This window comes from Dermacentor andersoni, chromosome 10 (assembly GCF_023375885.2).
Source record: "Dermacentor andersoni chromosome 10, qqDerAnde1_hic_scaffold, whole genome shotgun sequence".
NCBI classification, from domain to species: domain Eukaryota; kingdom Metazoa; phylum Arthropoda; class Arachnida; order Ixodida; family Ixodidae; genus Dermacentor; species Dermacentor andersoni.
The window spans coordinates 137,761,306-137,780,814 of record NC_092823.1 but is presented as its reverse complement, the minus strand read 5'-3'; the positions used below and the strand labels follow the sequence as shown (position 1 = coordinate 137,780,814).

Sequence of the window (19,509 nt, the reverse complement as noted above, 5' to 3'; positions counted from 1 at the left end):
GGAAAGTAGCGAGCGCACCGTTTTCAAGAAAGGAAGCGCAAGCAAGACAGATGACGATTATTGTTGTGTGGCAAATACACACCCCAAAGGGTGTACATTTGTTTAAGAGTGTAGTCAAATGTGAAAAGTTTTATGCAAATAAAACTGCAAATAAAAATGGCTATATATGGCTAGAATTTTTCTTTTGCTCTTTTTCGTCTTTGGCTACATTTGGGCTACAATTTCTCTAGCTTTGGGCTACGCCACCTTGTCCGACCTGGCAACACTGGCTGTTAACTGTGTCAGCAGCGGATTTCGGCAACGTGTTCGTATGAGGTGTTCCGACGCTCGTGTCTGTTAATTCGCGCGGAATTTTTCGATAATGCTTTGCAGACGCATCTTTCTGCTCACGAAATCTTCATTGCTAGTAGGAAATGGCCACATTGGCTACAACGAACAGCTGCACGCAGCCAGTAGCCAGCGGGACCCGCACACTGTCGGCTGGGTACACGATCGACATCGGTAAGTGTCTGCGCTGAACTCGCAATGTTTTGCGCCTCAGTTTCACTTAGAATAAACAATGCATGATGTATTTTTTTGTTCGGGGAGTCCGTGATCGGGCAGCCAGTAATTGCATACAGGTGCATCAGTGAGTTTTTTGAACAGAAGTGTTCGCAGCTGCTCTCAGCGTCACACGTTTGTGGCGGCCTGGACACCGCATCTTCCCGTCGCTCGCTATCTCTTTATGAACAATATCTTATCGCATGACTCGTCTGCAACCAAGCTGCTTAGGATCGCTTCGCGGCGGTGTCCTCCCGAAATCTTTATTCACTGTTGCAAGTGCTTTCCGCTCAGAGATGTGCGGAACGAAGCAGTTTGATCCGCTTTCGCGAAAACCCGTCCGATAGCCTTTGGACTTGGCACTCATCTTTAACACTACTGATTCGTCACTCACTTGCATAATGTTGCATTTTGCCACTAATGCCACAGAAAGCGAAATGCAACAAAATATCGCATTTTGCTGCAACCTATGCTGCAGTCTTTAGCCCACTGCAGCGACTACCTATTTCTTGAAAAGGGCATCAAATGCCTTTGTAATATGCTTGAAGCACTCAGCGACAACAAAATCGAAATGCTTGTAGCTAACGGAACCATGGAGGCGATCACGCATGGAGCGCTGGGAACATCCAAACACGGTTTTATTACAGGCCGCACAAAGTCTGGCTACGAGAGCGATTCCGCTTGAGTTCGCGTGAAATGGTGTGCTATAATATTCCTAAAACTGAAACACAAGTGTGCAGGCTCACGACGGCGTATAAATAAGCTCGGGCAGGGCAGGTCGGCCCGACTGCGTCAAGCCTTGAAGTAACGAGCACGCAAGCCGCGCAGTCGTCACAAGCGAGGAGGTACCGCTCAGAATTCTCGTGGATAATGTGTATTTACTGAAGAAGGAAATAGCGAAAGACGCGAACGCAATAGTACGTCCAAAAAGTTTCGCCTTGAATAATCCGATGGCGGAGTATTGAAGGCGATAGCAGTAAGGAGCCGAAATGGCAAGACAGACTCACTAGATAGCAAGGCGTAGCTTTACTCTAGAGATCTTCGCACGATGCTCTGAAACGCATAGGCGACTTACCTCAAGTTTAACACGTTTAAAAACATGGTCCGAAATACGAGAACACCCTTTTTATTCCCTAAACTAGAACAAATGCTTACCAGTTTTCATTTTTTTCGAGAAACATTAGAGTCTGAAACATGTTTTCAAAAGAAGTCAAAAACACGCATTCGTCATTGCTTTCCGAGCCTAAGGAATATTAGCGCGACAGGAAAATAAAGACTTGGTAGCAGGGAGTATAAGAAAGAACAGAGCACTCCCTCCTACCAAGTATTTCCACGTCGCGCTAATATGTACAGTCGAGCGCGATTTGAAGGTTATCGTGCGAGCCTCGACCGGGAACATGAACAGCGCCATGGCCCAGAATTCCCTGCCGAGGCGAGGAACGTATCGGGCCAGCTTCCCTCACTCTTTTTGCTGTTACTTCAGCAGCCGTCACTCTCAGCTGGGCTATCAGTTGCTTTTTTTTTGTTCTCTGAACAGGCAGTGATCGTATTGCCAATGGCGTATTCTTCGGTATTATCTGAAATTGGACGCTACGAAGCTGTATCTAGCCCATGTAACGTCATTGCTGCTGATCCAGCAAGAATGGGTGACCAAGAACATTAGCTGAAGCCCTCGATGCGTCCGTTATGTGCGGCCTCCCTCCACTTTCTTTTTATTTTATTTTCTAAGGCTCCAACCAAGGAAAGCGACGAAGGACGCGGAAAGTAAAAACGCCAGTTTGGATAAAATGCTCAATATCTCTATTATTTTTCCTAGCTTTCACGCCGCCAATTGTACTATGATGAAATATTGTAGCCAGGTATGTCCTAAACATTTTAAAAATGAATATATTTTATGTGCAGTCGTCGACAACTCTCTGATTGTCCCGGCGCATCCCGATTTTCTTGTCTTTATAACTACGGCACGATCCATCTTATGATCACTGTTGCAAGGAGCGACCAGAGGATCCCGTTGGTTAAAATTGACAAACGGTAATCGTGGGAATGAATTTTGCGGTTGATATTCTCAGTTTCAACTTTTCCTGCTGTTTCTGTAACACATGTCTACGGAAGTTCGGAATTAACGACAGCGCAATGATTTTCTTTAGCGAATGCCTCCTAATACATCGAAGAGTACTATAAAGTTCTGAAATTCTTCATATATATATATATATATATATATATATATATATATATATATATGCGTGCGTGTGTGTGTGTGTGTGTGTGTGATAGATGTGGAATTGAACTATTTAAGGCCCAAGGGATGACTATGTGAGAGTGTTCACTGTAATTACTGAAGAAGTCTTTCCGTTAGGTTAAAAAACAGTTAAGGACGCAGTTGAATAACTGCACTAAATATGGATAGATTTTATGCATACATAAGAAAAATAGACCTAATTATGATGTTCCCTTCAAAGCTCTGTAGTTACACACGTGCAAAGCAGAGTGAAATCATCACAGATGAAAGGATCCACATGTGCAAACTGGGGCGCTATAACGTAAAACTATTACAAACTTTTCTATTCCAATTCAGCAATCAGCCCATCGCGATTGGTCAAAAGCTTTTTTGGACCACTCCCACTTCACCTGTCTGTCACGCGATATCACGAAAACCGCGATAGCTCCCCATCTGATATGACGTGTACACTGATTATGCATAATATGACCAAACCAAACAAAAATAGTTATTTCTCATTCGACGCCTTTTTGCCATTAGCCCTCGGCTATTGGTCAAAAGTTTTCGGGCTGTACCCACTTCACCTGCCTCTCACGCGACGTCACAAAACCGCAAGAACTTACCGCGTCAAAGTGACGCGTAGGCGTTAAAGATGCCTTAATATGCCGAACGAAATTGAATTTTCTTCTGAATAGCCGCAGGCTGCCCCGTTCCGAAAGGAATAAAAGATGGCTGCCGCGGATCGCTCCTGCACTGGCTACTCGCCCCTGCCGGATAGCATGGGTTTATTTGCGTGTAATAAAACTTTTTGCGTGGCCGTGTTACGTTTTCGAGAACTTTCCGCACGTTTACGACCACGTTCTGCCAACTCTTACTTGCTGAGGTTGCGTTTTAGCGATATTCTTAAGCTTCCGTTGCCTGCTGCCATGATTGTCGACGAGCCACCGCAAGCCAAGTAAGATAAAGCAGGGCAAGCGCAGACGCCGGCACCACCCTCTTCATCCGGTTATCGATATTCAGAGCAGTGACTCGGCCCCATCGAATCCCTCTCCACTTGAGCATGCTCCTCGCCTTTTGTGAGCCAATTAGATAAGACAAGACGCTCAGTGCAGGCAATGTTATTCGTTTTTGAAGCAAACAAAAGTGACCTCCTATGAACGAGGGGAGCATTTGATTGGTTTGTCCAGACAACCCTGCGGGTGACCGCCCGATGCTTGCGTCGGCGGTTACGCAAGTCTGACGTCAGGAGATTAGAATAAAGACATATTGGAATAGTTTTACTTTATACGGCCCCTGCATCAGAGCAGCAAATTTATCAATTCTTGCCCTTGAAAGAAAACAAAAACCAAAGAATATGAACTCAACAATTTGCTTGGATAGGTGCGTATCGTTATGTGAAGAAAGGACCACAGCCAAAATGCCGATAAAGGTGACGCGGTTCTCCCGGTGAAACGCTCGAAGGATGCGGTTTACTCTCTTCTGAGGACGGTTCACCTGCCCGGATATCTCTCGCTGGGACATAAACTTTCCCAATGAAACAGTTTCTTGGCGCTCCTCTGCCGTAAGTCGTGGCATTTTTCTTGCAACAAATGGTCTGGGATCGGATCGATCATTGCAGCAGTTACATACCCTTATGAAAAAATGTTTTGCGGAAATTTATTGGTGAACAAAGGCAATATGAGGAGGCGATGCTGCGTTGATATTTTTCCAACTTCAAGGTCGTTAAAATCAAGAAGTGCCAAGCACTGGCTTTACCAGATCTCTCCCGCCAATTTTGTTATCGCCCGCGAAGATACGAGGTAACCAAGTCCACACTTTATCGCAACAAATGGAAAGATTAGAATAGAGAGAAAGGGCGGTGAGTATGTCGCGGGAATGATGGTTGTTGTATGTAACAGCGAACAAGAGAGAGAAGAGTGCGAAATGAGGATTTTTCCTATTCCAAAACCGGTCGCCAGGTGCCTGTAGTGCTGGGCTGGTCGACGCTCGCGCGATAACCTTCAAATCGCCTCGACTGTACCCCCTTGATTTGAACCAACTTGCCAACCAATATAATCTATGAGCGAGTGCCGTGATTTTTTTCGTGCCCATTGTAGCCAGTTTCTTTCTTCAAGTCATGTGCCGGCAATCTCACCTTTTTGCGAATCTTTTTTTAAAGCGAAAGCTTTACTAACCTCGTCGATCAGGGTTTCGCCATCGCCACGAATTCGACCTTCATTTGACCGCAGCTGCGCCGTAGCGTTGGCAACGCATCACGTGACTCGCCGCGCCGAGTTCCGGCGCAGCCGTAGTACATTAGACGTAGGGTGGCCACAAAACACCTATACAAACTTAGAGAAGGGAAACTGTACCTTCCACAGTGCTACGGAAATAAGCGTAGCGGTGGCGTCGTGAACTAAAGTATGCGACCACAGGTGGCGCTGTACAACAGGAAACGGAAACGGGGTTTTGCACACGCTTTACCAGGTGTTCTGTGGCTTTACTGGGTTTCTGGCTGCTGCGCCTCGATCGTGCTCCCGCCAGTTTAGTTGCTGTGTAGAAAACGTAGCGCCTATATATTTATGTAGGCGCTACGTTTGCCACACAGCAACCAAACTGGCGGGAGCACGATCGAGGCGCAGCAGAATACATATAGCGCTGAGTCATATCGAGTTAAGGCACACTCTGAACTGACTTTTAAGGGCATCCCGAGCGGTTTCTCGTTTATTACGCCGCCGTTACCCTGAGTTAAATAGTGCCGCCGCGCTCCAGCTGTTGCATTTCGTGTAGGGCTACTGACAGAATGCGGTTTCCAGGTGGCACGATGGCCTCGACTGGAATAAACGCACACGACACCAAAGATTGAGTAAGCCTGAAAATATTTTATTTGCATTTTACAAGTACAACAAAAAGCACACGTCCTCGCATCCACACAAACGCGGTTACATAGTCAAGAACATAGTCAAGAAATGGCTCAGTAATAAGGGTAGCACAAACGCACAAGAAAGAAGACCTAAGCTACAAAACGTACGGTCGGCTGCTAAGTATAATAATTTCCCTGTCACCGCGTGTCACTTTTATACATCATCTTTACAGCACTACCAGGCCGGGTAGTTTGGCGGAAAGAACGCAACAGCTTGTACGGCCGTCAGCTGCCTCTTCCTTACGGGTGTCATAATTATCCTAATCTCCGCATCAACGTCGTGCAAGTTCGCATACGGGTATCTGTATCTGAACCATATGTGCCAGCTTAATACACGTGTAGTGAAATTATGATAACCACTTCGTCTTATCAAACGTATTGGTTTTGCAAATGCGCATTACAGCTGACGGAACGACATACTGTAAGTGAAGCACAAGAGAACAAGGACAAAAGGAGGATACAACACTTGAAGAAATAGTAGGCATACAGCAAACAAGCGATGACGGAGAACACACAATGATGCATCGGGTGGTCTGTGACATCGGTTTGCGTACTTACGGTGTTATGGAGATCAACGGCATAAAAACGTACCTTCAAGCGTACTCCCTCAACCTCCGCCGCATTCATTATGATAATCAACGCCTAAACAAAATGAGGCACTATTATTTGCCAAGAGTAGACCTTTTTACAGCAAGTCTATGTAATGACTCGCAGACGAAACCAGCATGCTTTCGAAAATGTTTTACCGCCGTAGTATTCGAACGCCAACGGCCAGGAAACACATCGATACCAATAGGCTGTCGGCTGTCGGTGGTTAATCGAGCACAAAAACCTTGACGCTAAGACTAAAAAGCAGCTTCAACAATTAAATTAAAAAAAAATCAACTGCCTATTTGCCTGAGATAAAAAAGCATCCTTAGACACCTCGATTGTTCATGTCAATGGTTTGTGTAAATTAAAAAATTCAGCATGTTTAGCGCCCCTAGCAGAGAAAGCACAAATTAAAGTATTCGACCAAATTACAGTAGCTCCACTTGCGCGCTTACGCTGAAACGCGCCTCGATTGATTTTTCGCCCTCTGTGGCCATTTGTTGAACTTGAGAGTGTGCGGGGCCTGGGGTGGCTAGAATAGCAGCCGCGCGCGCTAGTCGCCATCGCCGCCAGCTTGGTGCATGCGCTCTCTGCAGTTGGGTCGCCGCCTAGCCACGTGACTCGCCGCGCGTCTGGCTAAGAGGAGCACCGCGCTCGCCTAGTCAGCGCGAGCTTGGCCATGGATGTGAGTCAGGGATTGAGCGTTGCAAGGGAGCGGGAAGCTTTGAGCCGTCGTCGCCGAGCGGCGTCTGACCACCTTGCGCATATCGCCCGGCGACCTGCCTCACTGGAAAGGGTCCGGAATGCAACAGGCGTCGCCCCGTCGAGATCAATGTAGCCACTGCGTTCGTGCCCTGTCCGTTTGTGCTTCGACGCTGCGCATGTTCGCGGCGTCTCATTGCATGTCTAGCACTTTCGCTTTCCCTGTGGCACAGCAGGCGTCGCACCGTCTAACGATGCGTGTCTATCCAAGCATAACCACAGTCATGCCTAGCCACCGACCTAGACACAGCCGTCATGTCTGGCTTAACGATGATTGTATTCCTGAGTATAGCAATTACAGCTAAATCAAAGGTTAATCAAGTGAAACCAAGACTTACCCAGGCTAAACCAAGCTTTTGCTTCATTTCCCGATTTATTATTTCACTTAGCGACGGTTTCCCGTCGGTCTTCTGCGCCATCGACGCGCGACGCTGCAACTCCACTGGTGACTATCCTGATCACGCCATTGTGAGTCGTCTGGCAGCTGCTAGGGCGGGCTTCGCTCTGCCTAGCATGGGAGCTGCCTTACGTTCCACTAACATATCGGTGTATTGCTAACTATATCTAACTATACACATGCCTGCGTATAGTTAGAACACCGTTTGAGCAGTTGAAGCGCAAACTTACACCTAGCTACCGCTGTTAAATGGAAGCTTTAGCTCGGGCCCAACTCCGATGCCGCCTACTCAAATACACGTAAAACGCAGAAACGATTTTAAATTAGTTGCATTCGAGAGAGAAAGTAACAAAAAAATTACAGTGCCCTTCCGCTCTTTGAAGAAGGACCAGCGAAGCTGTGTATGTGGGCCCCTTAATGGCGAACAGCACCATCGCCGCGGGTCGTCCCGGCATTGCACTATCTGCGGGATCGGCTCACGTATGAGAGTGCTTGATGCCTGCTTGACCTACGCCGCCGGTCGGGCCGGTATTGCACTAACTTCGGGATCAGTCCACGTATGGGGAGTGCGTAGCGCCTGCTCCACCTCCACCGTGGGTCGGCCCGGCATTGCGCTATCTTCGGGATCGGCCCACGTATGGGGATTGCTTAGCGTCTGCTTCACCTCCGCCGCGGGTCGGGCCGGTATTGCACTATCTTCCGGATCGGCCCACGTATGGGGAGTATTTTTCTTACAACGACACGAAAATTTCCTTGGACGGTAGAGGCAGACAGCGTCGCTGTAATTCTATTGCCTGTTTAAAGCGTAGTTTTGATTTAGGCCCTGAAATTTTTTAAAGGAATTCTCAAAAATGGGTATCTTTGAAAACAACAATGGAATAACGAAGTTTACAAATCTGTAGCTCTGCACCTAAAACAAATATCGCAGTTCTGTAAAGTGCATCCATTAGAGGATCCAAAGCGGAGAAATTCAGCATGTCAATTAATACCTTAGGTGAACTTTTTCTATTACTTAAAAGGGTTTTCAAAAATTGCACTCACCAATTATTACTCTCAGGGCGACGTATAATGTATCAACTTTGTCCGCTTTAGATGTACTATTAGGCACAGTTTGCAGAAATGTGATATCATTGTTCATTACTGAGTTACAGAGTTGTAGGCTTGGTAGTTTCGGTTTATGAAAATTTGCGATATTTGTAAACTTTTAATAAAAAATTGACAGCCTAAGTCAAAAATTCGCAACCAAGCGTCATTAAATTCTACCGTTTTCACTTAAATGCAAAAAAAACTTTTTATTGGTGCAGTGGTTTCCGAGGAAAATTTCTCCTTTCACGCGTATTTAGATAGGAGGCTCTGAGCAAAAGTTTCCTCTTAATGGTTCGCACGGGGTGAAACTTCAAATTTCCGCATGGAGCAGCTTACCATACGGAATATGTGTCTACTTAGATGTAAAGGCGAGAGAAACGTCATAGCTTTACATTGCACCTCCATGAGGTGCCGGATCCATGACGATTTAAACCGTGTTCACGACATGTTCAGTTTTGTTCACTAGCTCACTCGACCCACGTACTACCCCGGCCAACGTCAGTAACAACACACATACATACACACACACACACACACACACACACACACTATATATATATATATATATATATATATATATATATATATATATATATATATATATATATATATATATTATAAGATCGAGACCTACCAAGCTGTCAAGCGCTTTTTATGCCATAAAAAGGCAACGACCCAGCTCATGCGCGAAGAAGTTGAAGAACAGGGAAGATGATGATGGCTATGAACAAATGAAAACGACGAAATACTTTAATAGTGTTCACACTAACTTTCCCCCGTCATGGAAGCGGCCAGCCTGGCCGCAGATTAGAGATTATCTAAACGGGGAGTGAAGGGCTTCATGCGCGAGACGTGAACAATTTCGGCATTCCGGCGGCACCGGTCAGTGACGGAGTGTACTGGGCGGACGAGATAGTTCACTGCAGATGTTTGCTGCACAACGGTGTATGGCCCAATCTAGCGTTGAAGGAACTTCTCACAGAGGCCTGGAGTGCGGACTGGAGTAAGAAGTAGGACTTGGTCTCCAGGGTGAAAACGGTGGTCCCGACGTTTGTTGTCGCAGCGACGTTTGCGCTCAGCTTGGGTAGCTTCCGGGCTTTGCCGGGCGATTTGATGGCAATGTGCAACTCGGGCAGCAAAATCTTCTGGAAGGGACGCGTTAGGCGAAGAAGGTGCTAAAAAGAATTCTCTGTCGAATATGGTGGAAGGAGATCGTCCATACACAAGGAAGAAAGGGCTGTAGCCGGCAGTCCGTTGAATAGCAGTCTGATATGCGAATGTCACAAAAGGAAGAATTTTATCCCAGTCAATGTGGTCAGGATGGATGTACATGGAAATTATGTCAGACAGCGTACGGTGGAAGCGCTCAGTAAGGCCATTGGTTTGCGGATGATAGGTAGAAGTAGATTTGTAGACGGTATCAGCGGCCCGAAGAACTTCCTTGAGAACTTGGGAAATAAACGCCTTGCTACGGTCACTCAGAAGAAGGCGAGGAGCCACGTGGTGCAAGACGATGGAGCGCAAGAAAAAGTCGGCGACCTCAGCAGCGGTACCGGATAGCAGAGGGGCAGTCTCGGCATATCGTGTTAAATTGTCGACCAAAGTGACAATCCAAAGGTGACCGGAGGGTGTCAAAGGCAAGGGACCATAAAAATCAATGCCAACAAATTCAAAAGGTGCGTCCGGACAAGAGAGAGGTTGTAGTAAACCGGCACGAGGGGATGTCGAGCGTTTGCGGTGCTGACATGACGCACAAGAGGCAATGTATTTGGCCACCGTTGTGGATAGGCCAGGCCAGAAGCAGCGGGTCTTGATGGGGTCGTAATCGTAAGTCTTGTGGAAGCCTAGGTGGCCAGCCGATACGTCGTCGTGAAGTGCCTCTAATACTCGCAGGCGAAGGCAGCGAGGTAGAACTGGGACCCACCGGTGACCTGTTGGGTGGTAAACGTGACGGTGTAGCACGCCATCTTGAAGGCGGAATTGTCTAAGTTGGCGTCGCAAGCGGCTGTTGGGTGGTTTCGCGAAGCCACTAAGGCGATCCATGAGAGTTCGGCAGTAGGAATCGGCACGCTGAAGTAAGACGAAATCAGAGCGTGATGAAAGCGTAACTTGGTCCAAGGGCGTTGTCGAGAGCTGATGTGAGGCAGCCGTAGCATCGGAACGACGTTGTGGGGAAGACGACGGCGCGTTACCGGGAGAGAGCGAGAGTGGGCAGCGAGACAATGCGTCTGCATAATGATGACTTTTTCCAGACTTGTACTTTATTGTAAAGTCATATTCCTGCAAGCGGAGTATCCAGCGTCTTAAGTGTCCTGACATGTTTTTCATTGATGACAGTCAACACTGAGCATGATAGTCGGTGACGATGGTGAAGTGGCGGCCGTAAAGGTATGGGAGAAATTTCTGGATCGACCAAACGATAGCCAGGCACTCTTGCTCTGTAAGGGTGTAGTTCCGCTCAGCTGGACAAAGTGTGCGGCTGGCATATGCTATGATTTGTTCTTTAGAGATATGCATTACGTTGCAGAGGTACTGCGCCAATACCTTGTGCGCTTGCGTCCGTATGGAGTATGGTACGGTATGGTGGCTCGATCATCGAAGTGGTGAAGCACTGGTCCGGAAGTAAAATGTTGCTTAAGAGCCTGAAAAGACGACTCGCACTCGTTAGTCCATGTGAAAGAGGCACCGGTAACCAGTAGCTTGTGTAGATGAGCTGCTATTGCGGCGAAGCTGCGTTTAAATCGACGAAAATATGACGCCAAGCCGAGGAAACTACGTAGATCTTTCTCTTGCTGGGGGCGAGGAAACTGGAGAACAGCACTAATCTTTTCGGGGTCTTGCTGGATGCTATCTTCTGAGACGACGTGGTCCAATAATTTTGTTGTTTTGCTTGCAAATTTGCATTTTTTGTATTGATCTGGAGACCAGCATTTGCAAGGCACTTGAGAATTCGTCTATTCGATGAAGATGTTGGCTGAAGTTGGACGAAAAAAAAATATCGTCGAGATAACAGAGGCAGGTCTTCCATTTTAGTCCACGAAGTACTTTATCTATCATGCGCTCAAATGTGGCGGGAGCGTTACAAACGCCAAAAGGCATCACGTTAAATTCATAAAGTACATCTGGTGTAGCGAATGCGGTCTTCTTTTTTTGTCAGTCTCGTTCATCGGAATTTGCCAATATCCTGATCGAAGGTCAAGGCTGGAGAAATACTCCGCCCCTTCTATTGTGTCCAAAGCGGCGTCAATTCGAGGCATTGGATATACGTCCTTGCGTGTGATCTTAATGAGCGCTCGATAATCGACGCAAAAGGGAACGGAGCCATCTTTTTTTCTTGACCAGAACCACGGGAGAAGGCCAGGGGCTAGATGAAGGTGGTATTATCTTCCGCGCAAGCATGTCAGCAACCTGTCGTTCAATGACCTTTCGTTCGGACGGCAGTACGCGAGAGGAGCGTCGTCGTATTATAGCGGAACCATCGGTTTCGATGCGGTGTGTAGCCGCAGAAGTTTGGCTCAACACAGAGGAACAGCTATCGAAACAGGCTTTGTGCTTCGCCAAGACCACCAGTAAGGCTTCGGAGGGCGCGGCTGTTACGTCATAACCAGGAACGGCTGGGGGAGGGAAAGAATCATCCAAACCTGAGGTTGGTGCTGGTGATGAAGGGCAAAGCGGGACTACAGAGATAGATTGAGTGTCGGCGAGGGTTGCCACAGTCATCCCTTTGGGCAGCATCACAGAATCTGGGATCGTGTTGCAAGCAGGCAGAAGGGCGCAGTCACGGGAAAACCGGATGAGAAAGGCGGCAATGAGAATTCCGCGAGAAGTACAGCGGAAATAAGGGGCGACTAGAGCGTCTCCGTCGGCGATATGACCGGATGTTATGGCTACAGCGTCTTCGTGACCAGGACGCAGGACGTAGTCTACAGCGATGGCCAAGATCACGCATGAAGGTGAAGAAGTCCGTAACAGGTGCAAGCTCTGTATCCGTGGTATGGACAACTTCCTCTCTACATGAAATGACGGCTGAAGCAGAATGTAGGAAGTACCAACCCAGTATAAGTTCATGGATACATGTTGGAAGGATGATAAACTCAATATGGTGGCAAATTCCGTCGACGAGAACACGAGCAGTACACTGTCCGTCGGGGTGACTGAATGCATTATTAGCACCACGCAAAATAGGTCCAAGATAAGGCGTTTTTACTTTCCGGAGCCTTGAACACAGATCACTACGAAGAACAGAAACGGCGGCACCGGAATCAATCAGAGCTGACGCGGGAACACCTTCAACAGTTACATAAAGCATGTCGGCCGGGCGAACAGCAGGAATTTCTGAAGACCGATAGGAAGCAGTTTCCCCTCCACAAACTGCAACAGTTTTCCGAGTGCTGGTCGCCAAGATGGGAAGTAGGGCGAAGCGGTGATGAAGAGAGCCGGCAAGGCGAAGGAGAACGACGTCTGGCCGAACTGGAACTATGAGGCAGATTGGGAGCAGCTGGAGGAGACGGAGAACGCTGCTGAGGGAACGAGTACGATCCTGGATAGTAGGCGTCTGGTCGTCGAGTGCGGTCTTTCTCGTGCTCAGCATAGCCTCGTATTTCATCCTGCTATCGACGGCGGCAGAAGCGAGATATATGGTCGCGTATACCACTGTAAAAACAAACTGGACGAGGTGGACGCCACTCAGAGTAGGATGGCGCAGCAAGTGCTCTGGTTCCTATTGAAGCCAAATGGTCATAGGTAACGTCAGTAGGCACCGAAATCACGGTAGGGGTGGGCAGCGAAGCACCATCCGCGTAGGTAGGTGTGGGGCGCGCTACCGGAGCAAGATGCGTCGTGAGGGTAGTCATTGCTGTCAATTAACTCTTGCTTTACGACCTCTCGCAAGTCGAAGGGGGGGGGGGGGGGTTGGGGTACAGGCAGCAGGTGAACTCCTCAGGTCTTGTAATTGAAGCTCTTCGCGGATGATGGTGCGGCTAAGAGCACGTAGATCTGAAGAATGGGGACCCTGAGGATCGCTGCTGTCATGTGGAAGACGAAGAGACTGCAGCTCGTCTAGGCGCGGACATGTGGAAGTGATGTCTTGGACAGAAGCCCGATGTTGCACGATTAAGTCGTTGAACGCGAGAGACCCAGTGCCTTTTGATATGTGTCGAACACGTTCGGCTTCCGTCATGCTAGGATTCGCACGGCGACACAGAGCCAAGACATCTCCTACTCCAGGCTCCTCCAAGGCCTCCTCCAGGCTCCCTCTTGAGACCTTCTTTATCAAAAAGAAGAGAGTTAGGTGTATAAGTGAGCCTTCAATCTCATTAAGATGCCGAATTTGACTTCTTACGCAAGCGCCTTTGATGTGCATGTGCTGGTTCTCTTCTGCATGGTATGCGCATGCGTGACAAGAGGATATATATGTACTATCCTTCCTTCCATTGAACAGTTGTGAGTAGCGCTTGTCCTTGTCCACCTTTCTTGTTTCCGTGTTTTTATCGCGCTAAGTTACTACTTCAATTATGGACAACCATCTAGCCCAACAATCAACTCTTCTATAACTCAGTACAGCAGCCCCAAGGGACATAATTACTGAAAGTATCAAATTCAAGCCAAAGTGTTGGAAGCCTTCTTCTAAAGAGCTTTTCCTTTGAATAATGAACCGGCGGTATGTGAAAAAGAAGTGTTGCAGAGATTCACTATCATTGCATGAAAGACACAAAGGCGATATAGCCAGACCAGACCTGTGGCCGTAAAGGCTCAAAGGTGGGACTCGGCACCGTAGTCTCGTAATCTTTACTTCAATTTTTCTAGTGCAGCACCACCTGTTATTCCAAGGAAAATTGATATGCAGGAAATCAGATGCTGACAACGATGACTTCCCAAGTTATTTGTGGTAGTATATTTTCTGAATAGCGCCGTACTGATGAAAGCTGACGTAGCTAAAATGGAGATTATAGGATCATCGTGATATGCTACTGCGAGTGCATCTGAATTCTGAATACTCAATGCTAGACCTTTATGACTTGGCACTCACACTAAACGAACGAGTCGTAAATGTCTGAGGAACAGAGAATAGAAAGTTTTTAATGAATTTGAGAATTTGGACTTGGTTAGTGATGAACAGACCGGCAGACCATCGGTTAAAATTACGGCTGGTGACAGAGATGATGGCAATTTGCGTAAAGCTAAGACGATTGCCAATAATTCTGCCTGAAAGATGTCTTCAGGAAGCGTCAGAATTGCAACATGAGTGGTTGTTCATATTGGTGCTAATGATGATGATGATCCTAGACAGTGACAAATACCCGTATGAGCGGATGGACCGAGACGCGGGTGGTGAAATATTACCAGAGCCGCGGTGGCGCAATGCCTAAGAAATTATGCTCCTGAACATGACGTCGCAGGTTCGATTCAAAGTCCGATTAGCCTGATTTCAGCGCGCGACAAAATACAAAAAACACTCCTATTTGTATGTGCATGTTATTTGGGTGTTTGTTCTTTAGTCGCTCGTGTACTCTATGGTGTCTCTATAATGGCTGAGTGTTGCTTTGGGAGGGTAAAGCTCATGAATGGTGCATCAGTTAATCATTCAGTCAATAAGGAGAGTTTTATTGGTGGAAATTATTGACAAGCTCATCATCATCATCAGCCTGGTTACGCCCACTGACGCGCAAAGGCCTCTCCCATACTTCACCAAAAACCCCGGTCATGTACTAATTGTGGCCATGTTGTGCCCGAAAACTTCTTAATCTCATCCATCCACCTAACTTTCTCCCGCCCCCTGTTACGCTTCCCTTCCCTTGGAAACCATTCCGTAGCCCTTAATGACCATTGGTTATCTTCCCTCCTCATTACATGTCCTCACCATGCCCATTTCATTTTCTTCATTTCAACTAAGATGTCATTAACTCGCGTTTGTTCCCTAACCCAATCTGCTCTTTTCTTATCCCGTTAACGTTACACCCATCATTCTTCTTTCCATAGCTCCTTGCGTCGTCCTCAATTTAAGTAGAACCCTTTTCGTAAGCCTCCAGCTTTCTGCCCCGTACGTGAGTAGTGGTAAGACACAGCTGTTATACACTTTTCTCTTGAGGAATAATGGTAACGTGCTGTTCATGATCTGAGGATGCCTGCCAAACGCACCCCAGCCCATTCTTATTCTTCTGATTATTTCAGTCTCCTGATCCGGATCTGCAGTCACTACCTGTCTTAAGTAGATGTATTGCCTTACCACTTCCAGTGCCTCGCTACCTATTGTAAACTGCTGTTTTCTTCCGAGACTGTTAAACATTACTTTAGTTTTCTGCAGATTAATTTTTAGACCCACCCTTCGGCTTTGCCTCTCCAGGTCAGTGAGCATACATTGCAGTTGGTCCCCTGAGTTACTAACCAAGGCAATATCATCAGCGAATCGCAAGTTACTAAGGTATTCTCCGTTAACTCTTATCCCCAGTTCTTCCCACTCCAAGCCTCTGTATACCTCCAGCAAACACGCTGTGAATAGCTTTGGAGAGATCGTATCTCCCTGTCTGACGCCTTTCTTTATTGGGATTTTGTCACTTTCTTTATGGAGGACTACGGTGGCTGTGAATCCGCTATAGATAGCTTTCAGTATTTTTACATATGGCTCAGCTACACCCTGACTCCGTAATGCATCCATGACTGCTGAGGTTTCGACTGAATCAAGCGCTTTTTCGTAATGAATGAAAGCTATATATAAGAGTTGGTTATATTCCGCACATTTTTCTATCACCTGATTGATAGTGTGAATATGGTCTATTGTTGAGTAGCCTTTACGGAATCCTGCCTGATCCCTTGGTTTACGTAAGTCTAAGGTGTTCTTGACTCTATTTGCAATTACTTAGTAAATACTTCGTAGGTAACGGACAGTAAGCTGATCGGTCTATAATTTTTCAAGTCTTTGGCGTCCCCTTTCTTATTGATTAGGATTATGCTAGTGTTTTTCCAAGATTCCGGTACGCTCGAGGTCATGAGGCATTGCGTATACAGCGTGGCCAGTTTTTCTAGAACAATCTGCCCACCATCCTTTAACAAATCTGCTGTTGCCTGATCCTCCCCAGCTGCCTTCCCCCTTTGCATAGCTCCCAAGGCCCTTCTTTACTTCTTTCGGCGTTACTTGTGGGATTTCAAATTCCTCTAGACTATTCTCACTTCCATTATCATCGTGGGTGCCACTGGTACTGTATAGATCTCTATAGAACTCCTCAGCCACTTCGTCTCATCCATATTAGTAATGATATTGCCGGCTTTGTCTCTTAACGCATACATCTGGTTCTTGCCTATTCCTAGTTTCTTGTTCACTGCTTTAAGGCTTCCTCCGTTCCTGAGAGCATGTTCAATTGTATCCATATTATATTTCCTTATGTCAGCTCTCTTACGCTTGTTGATTAACTTGGAAAGTTCTGCCAGTTCTATTCTAGCTGTAGGGTGAGAGGCTTTCATACATTGGCGTTTCTTGATCAGGTCTTTCGTCTCCTGCGATAGCTTACTGGCATCCTGTCTAACGGAGTTACCACCGACTTCTATTGCACATTCCTTAATGTTACCCATAAGATTGTCGTTCATATCATCAACACTAAGGTGATTTTCCTGAGCTAAGGCCGAATACCTGTTCTGTAGCTTGATCCGGAATTCCTCTATTTTCCCTTTTACCGCTAACTCATTGATCGGCTTCTTATGTACCAGTTTCTTCCGTTACCTCCTCAAGTCTAGGCTAATTCGAGTTCTTACCATCCTGTGGTCACTACAGCGCACCTTGCCGAGCACGTCCACATCTTGTATGATGACAGGGACATTGCCAAGCTATAATTACAATACTATTAGCTCAGGAATGGTCACGCGCAGGCACGGCGCTTCTCCGGCGGCTAAGAGCAGGAACTCGCTCACATTTCCATGCGGCGCTGAACACCTTCCGATGTTTAGGGTTGGAATGGCCTAAACGAGGTCGCCTTGACCCGCCATGGTCTTTTTCGGACGTTACCTGCAGCTTCAATGTACCCCACCTACCGACGAAACGCACCATTTCAACTGCCGAAGCAAAATTTATTGTGCTGGACCACTTGAGCACTGTGTTTCAAAGCCATCTACAAGTGTACACAGACGGTTCGGTGTGCGCACAAACAGAAAGCTGCGCAGCGTCATTCTGCATACCATCCCTTGATGTGTCATGGTCTGGCCGTCTGGATCGCGTAGTTTCCTCTAGAACAGTAAAAAGCGCCGCAATCACCGCGGCTTTGCGGAAACTACGGGCCTTTTCTGCACGAGATAACGTGGTGCTGACGGATTCCACGTCAGCATGAAAGAGATTACATCGGGGCCTACCTCTAGAAAAATTTACAAGGCAGTCTCTGGCACTGATTAAGGACCTAACGAGCAAAGGACTTAACATAAGGTTTCAATGGATTCCATCACACGTAGGAATTGATGGAAACGAGAAAGCTGATGCCCTTGCACGCCTAGCGCTGACACGTGTCCCAAAAGTGAAAGCTCCAAAAGCTTTTCAAAACCCTAAGGGTGCAATCCGCCTTCACTTTCGAGAGATGCACAAGAGTCCACACGAATCCTGTGTGACTCATGGATCTACACGCGAACAAGCGACGCTTTTATACCGCATCAGGACTGACTTCGCGTACACCCCAGCTTGGTTATTTAAGACTGGGCTTCGCGCTTCCCCACTCTGTGTTTTCTGTGGTGACATTGACGACATCGAACATTTCATTTGGCTATGCCCGCAGTTTGACACAGAAAGAAAAGCGATGGTCGACAACCTACAAAAGTGCGGTCTCACGCACAGGACCTTTGAAGACGTTGTTAACCCCGGAGGGCCCGCGGCATTCAGGAAGAGTGCGCAACGACTGCTGATAGCCTTCCTGCGAGACACGGGGCTCATCGACACCTGGTGACACGCCCCTGATCTCAACTGGAAGGAGGATCAGGCGGAACAATTGCCGGCTATGTATTCCAGGCTAACCCCGCCTGCTTCAACATCATCACCACCACCACCACCACCTAGAGGAATACAAGAATGTATCATTTAGTAGTTATGTTACTAAGCAAAAGAGACGGCATACAAGGCTGAAAAAAAAAAGCAAGGAAATCTTGGGCACGCGATGGACCTTGTTCTGGTTTTCCAGCTACGGTACGTACCCACTTCAGGTGATTAGGCAATGCGCAGGGAGATTTAAAATAATATTAGAGATATCAAAAAGAGAACTTATGAACTGTATTCTAAAGGTGTCTCGATATACAGCTTTGGATAATGTAAGGAATGGTTGCGCATAGCTGCCAGTGAGACCTTAAAAAGAAAACAAGTTACGTAGATCCAACACATATCTTGGATTCTATGCGAAACCAAAACTTTGTGGCGCGAACGAACAAATGCTTTAAATTTTTTCATTTCTTTCCTGCATCTTTCGAGTAGACAAAACTGACGCACGATGGCGCACACGTGCTGCGCGAGACGGGGCGATCATCTTGAAGCGCTCACTGGCGTTGGCACGGTAGGAGTGGACGTGCGAGCGTACTTTTGTAATAAATACCGTAAAGGGAAAAAAATCGCAGTTTGCCCGAAAGGCGAAGCACCGAGTGCGATAGCAAATTAGTAGATAGCTGTACTACACTAAACATTCGCTTATTGAATAAATTAACAATCATAGAATATATGTAAGCGTGGCTCAAAGAGGGCGTCAGAGAAAGCGCTTTCTTTGTGCGTCGGCTTCTTTCTACGTCCTTGTTCAGTCGCGCTTACTCATTCCATCATGGATTTAAACCAACTAGCCCGCCGACGTGTTCTAACTAAATTAACCAGCACGGTGTCACGCGCGCACAGGTAAACATGAACACATCTCGCTCGATGATAGCCTTTCCATCCAACCCAACAAACCCAGCGATCTGTTTTTGTGCTTACAAACCGACTCGACCCGACTTGATTGGATTAATGTAAACGTAACTTACGTACGCCTTAAAAGTAATTACCGGGAACTGTTCCGTCATGTGATT

At 47.0% G+C, this 19,509-nt stretch overlaps 1 long non-coding RNA gene across 1 annotated transcript in view; it reads left to right on the top strand.

Moving 5' to 3' along the window:
- The first annotated feature begins 298 nt into the window (after nt 1-298).
- The window catches only part of LOC126545192 (uncharacterized), a 63,318-nt gene continuing 44,107 nt past the window's right edge, over nt 299-19,509 (top strand). Inside the window, exon 1 of the long non-coding RNA XR_008615165.2 lies at nt 299-501. This is a non-coding gene — a long non-coding RNA (uncharacterized lncRNA). The remainder of the gene's footprint in view (nt 502-19,509) is intronic.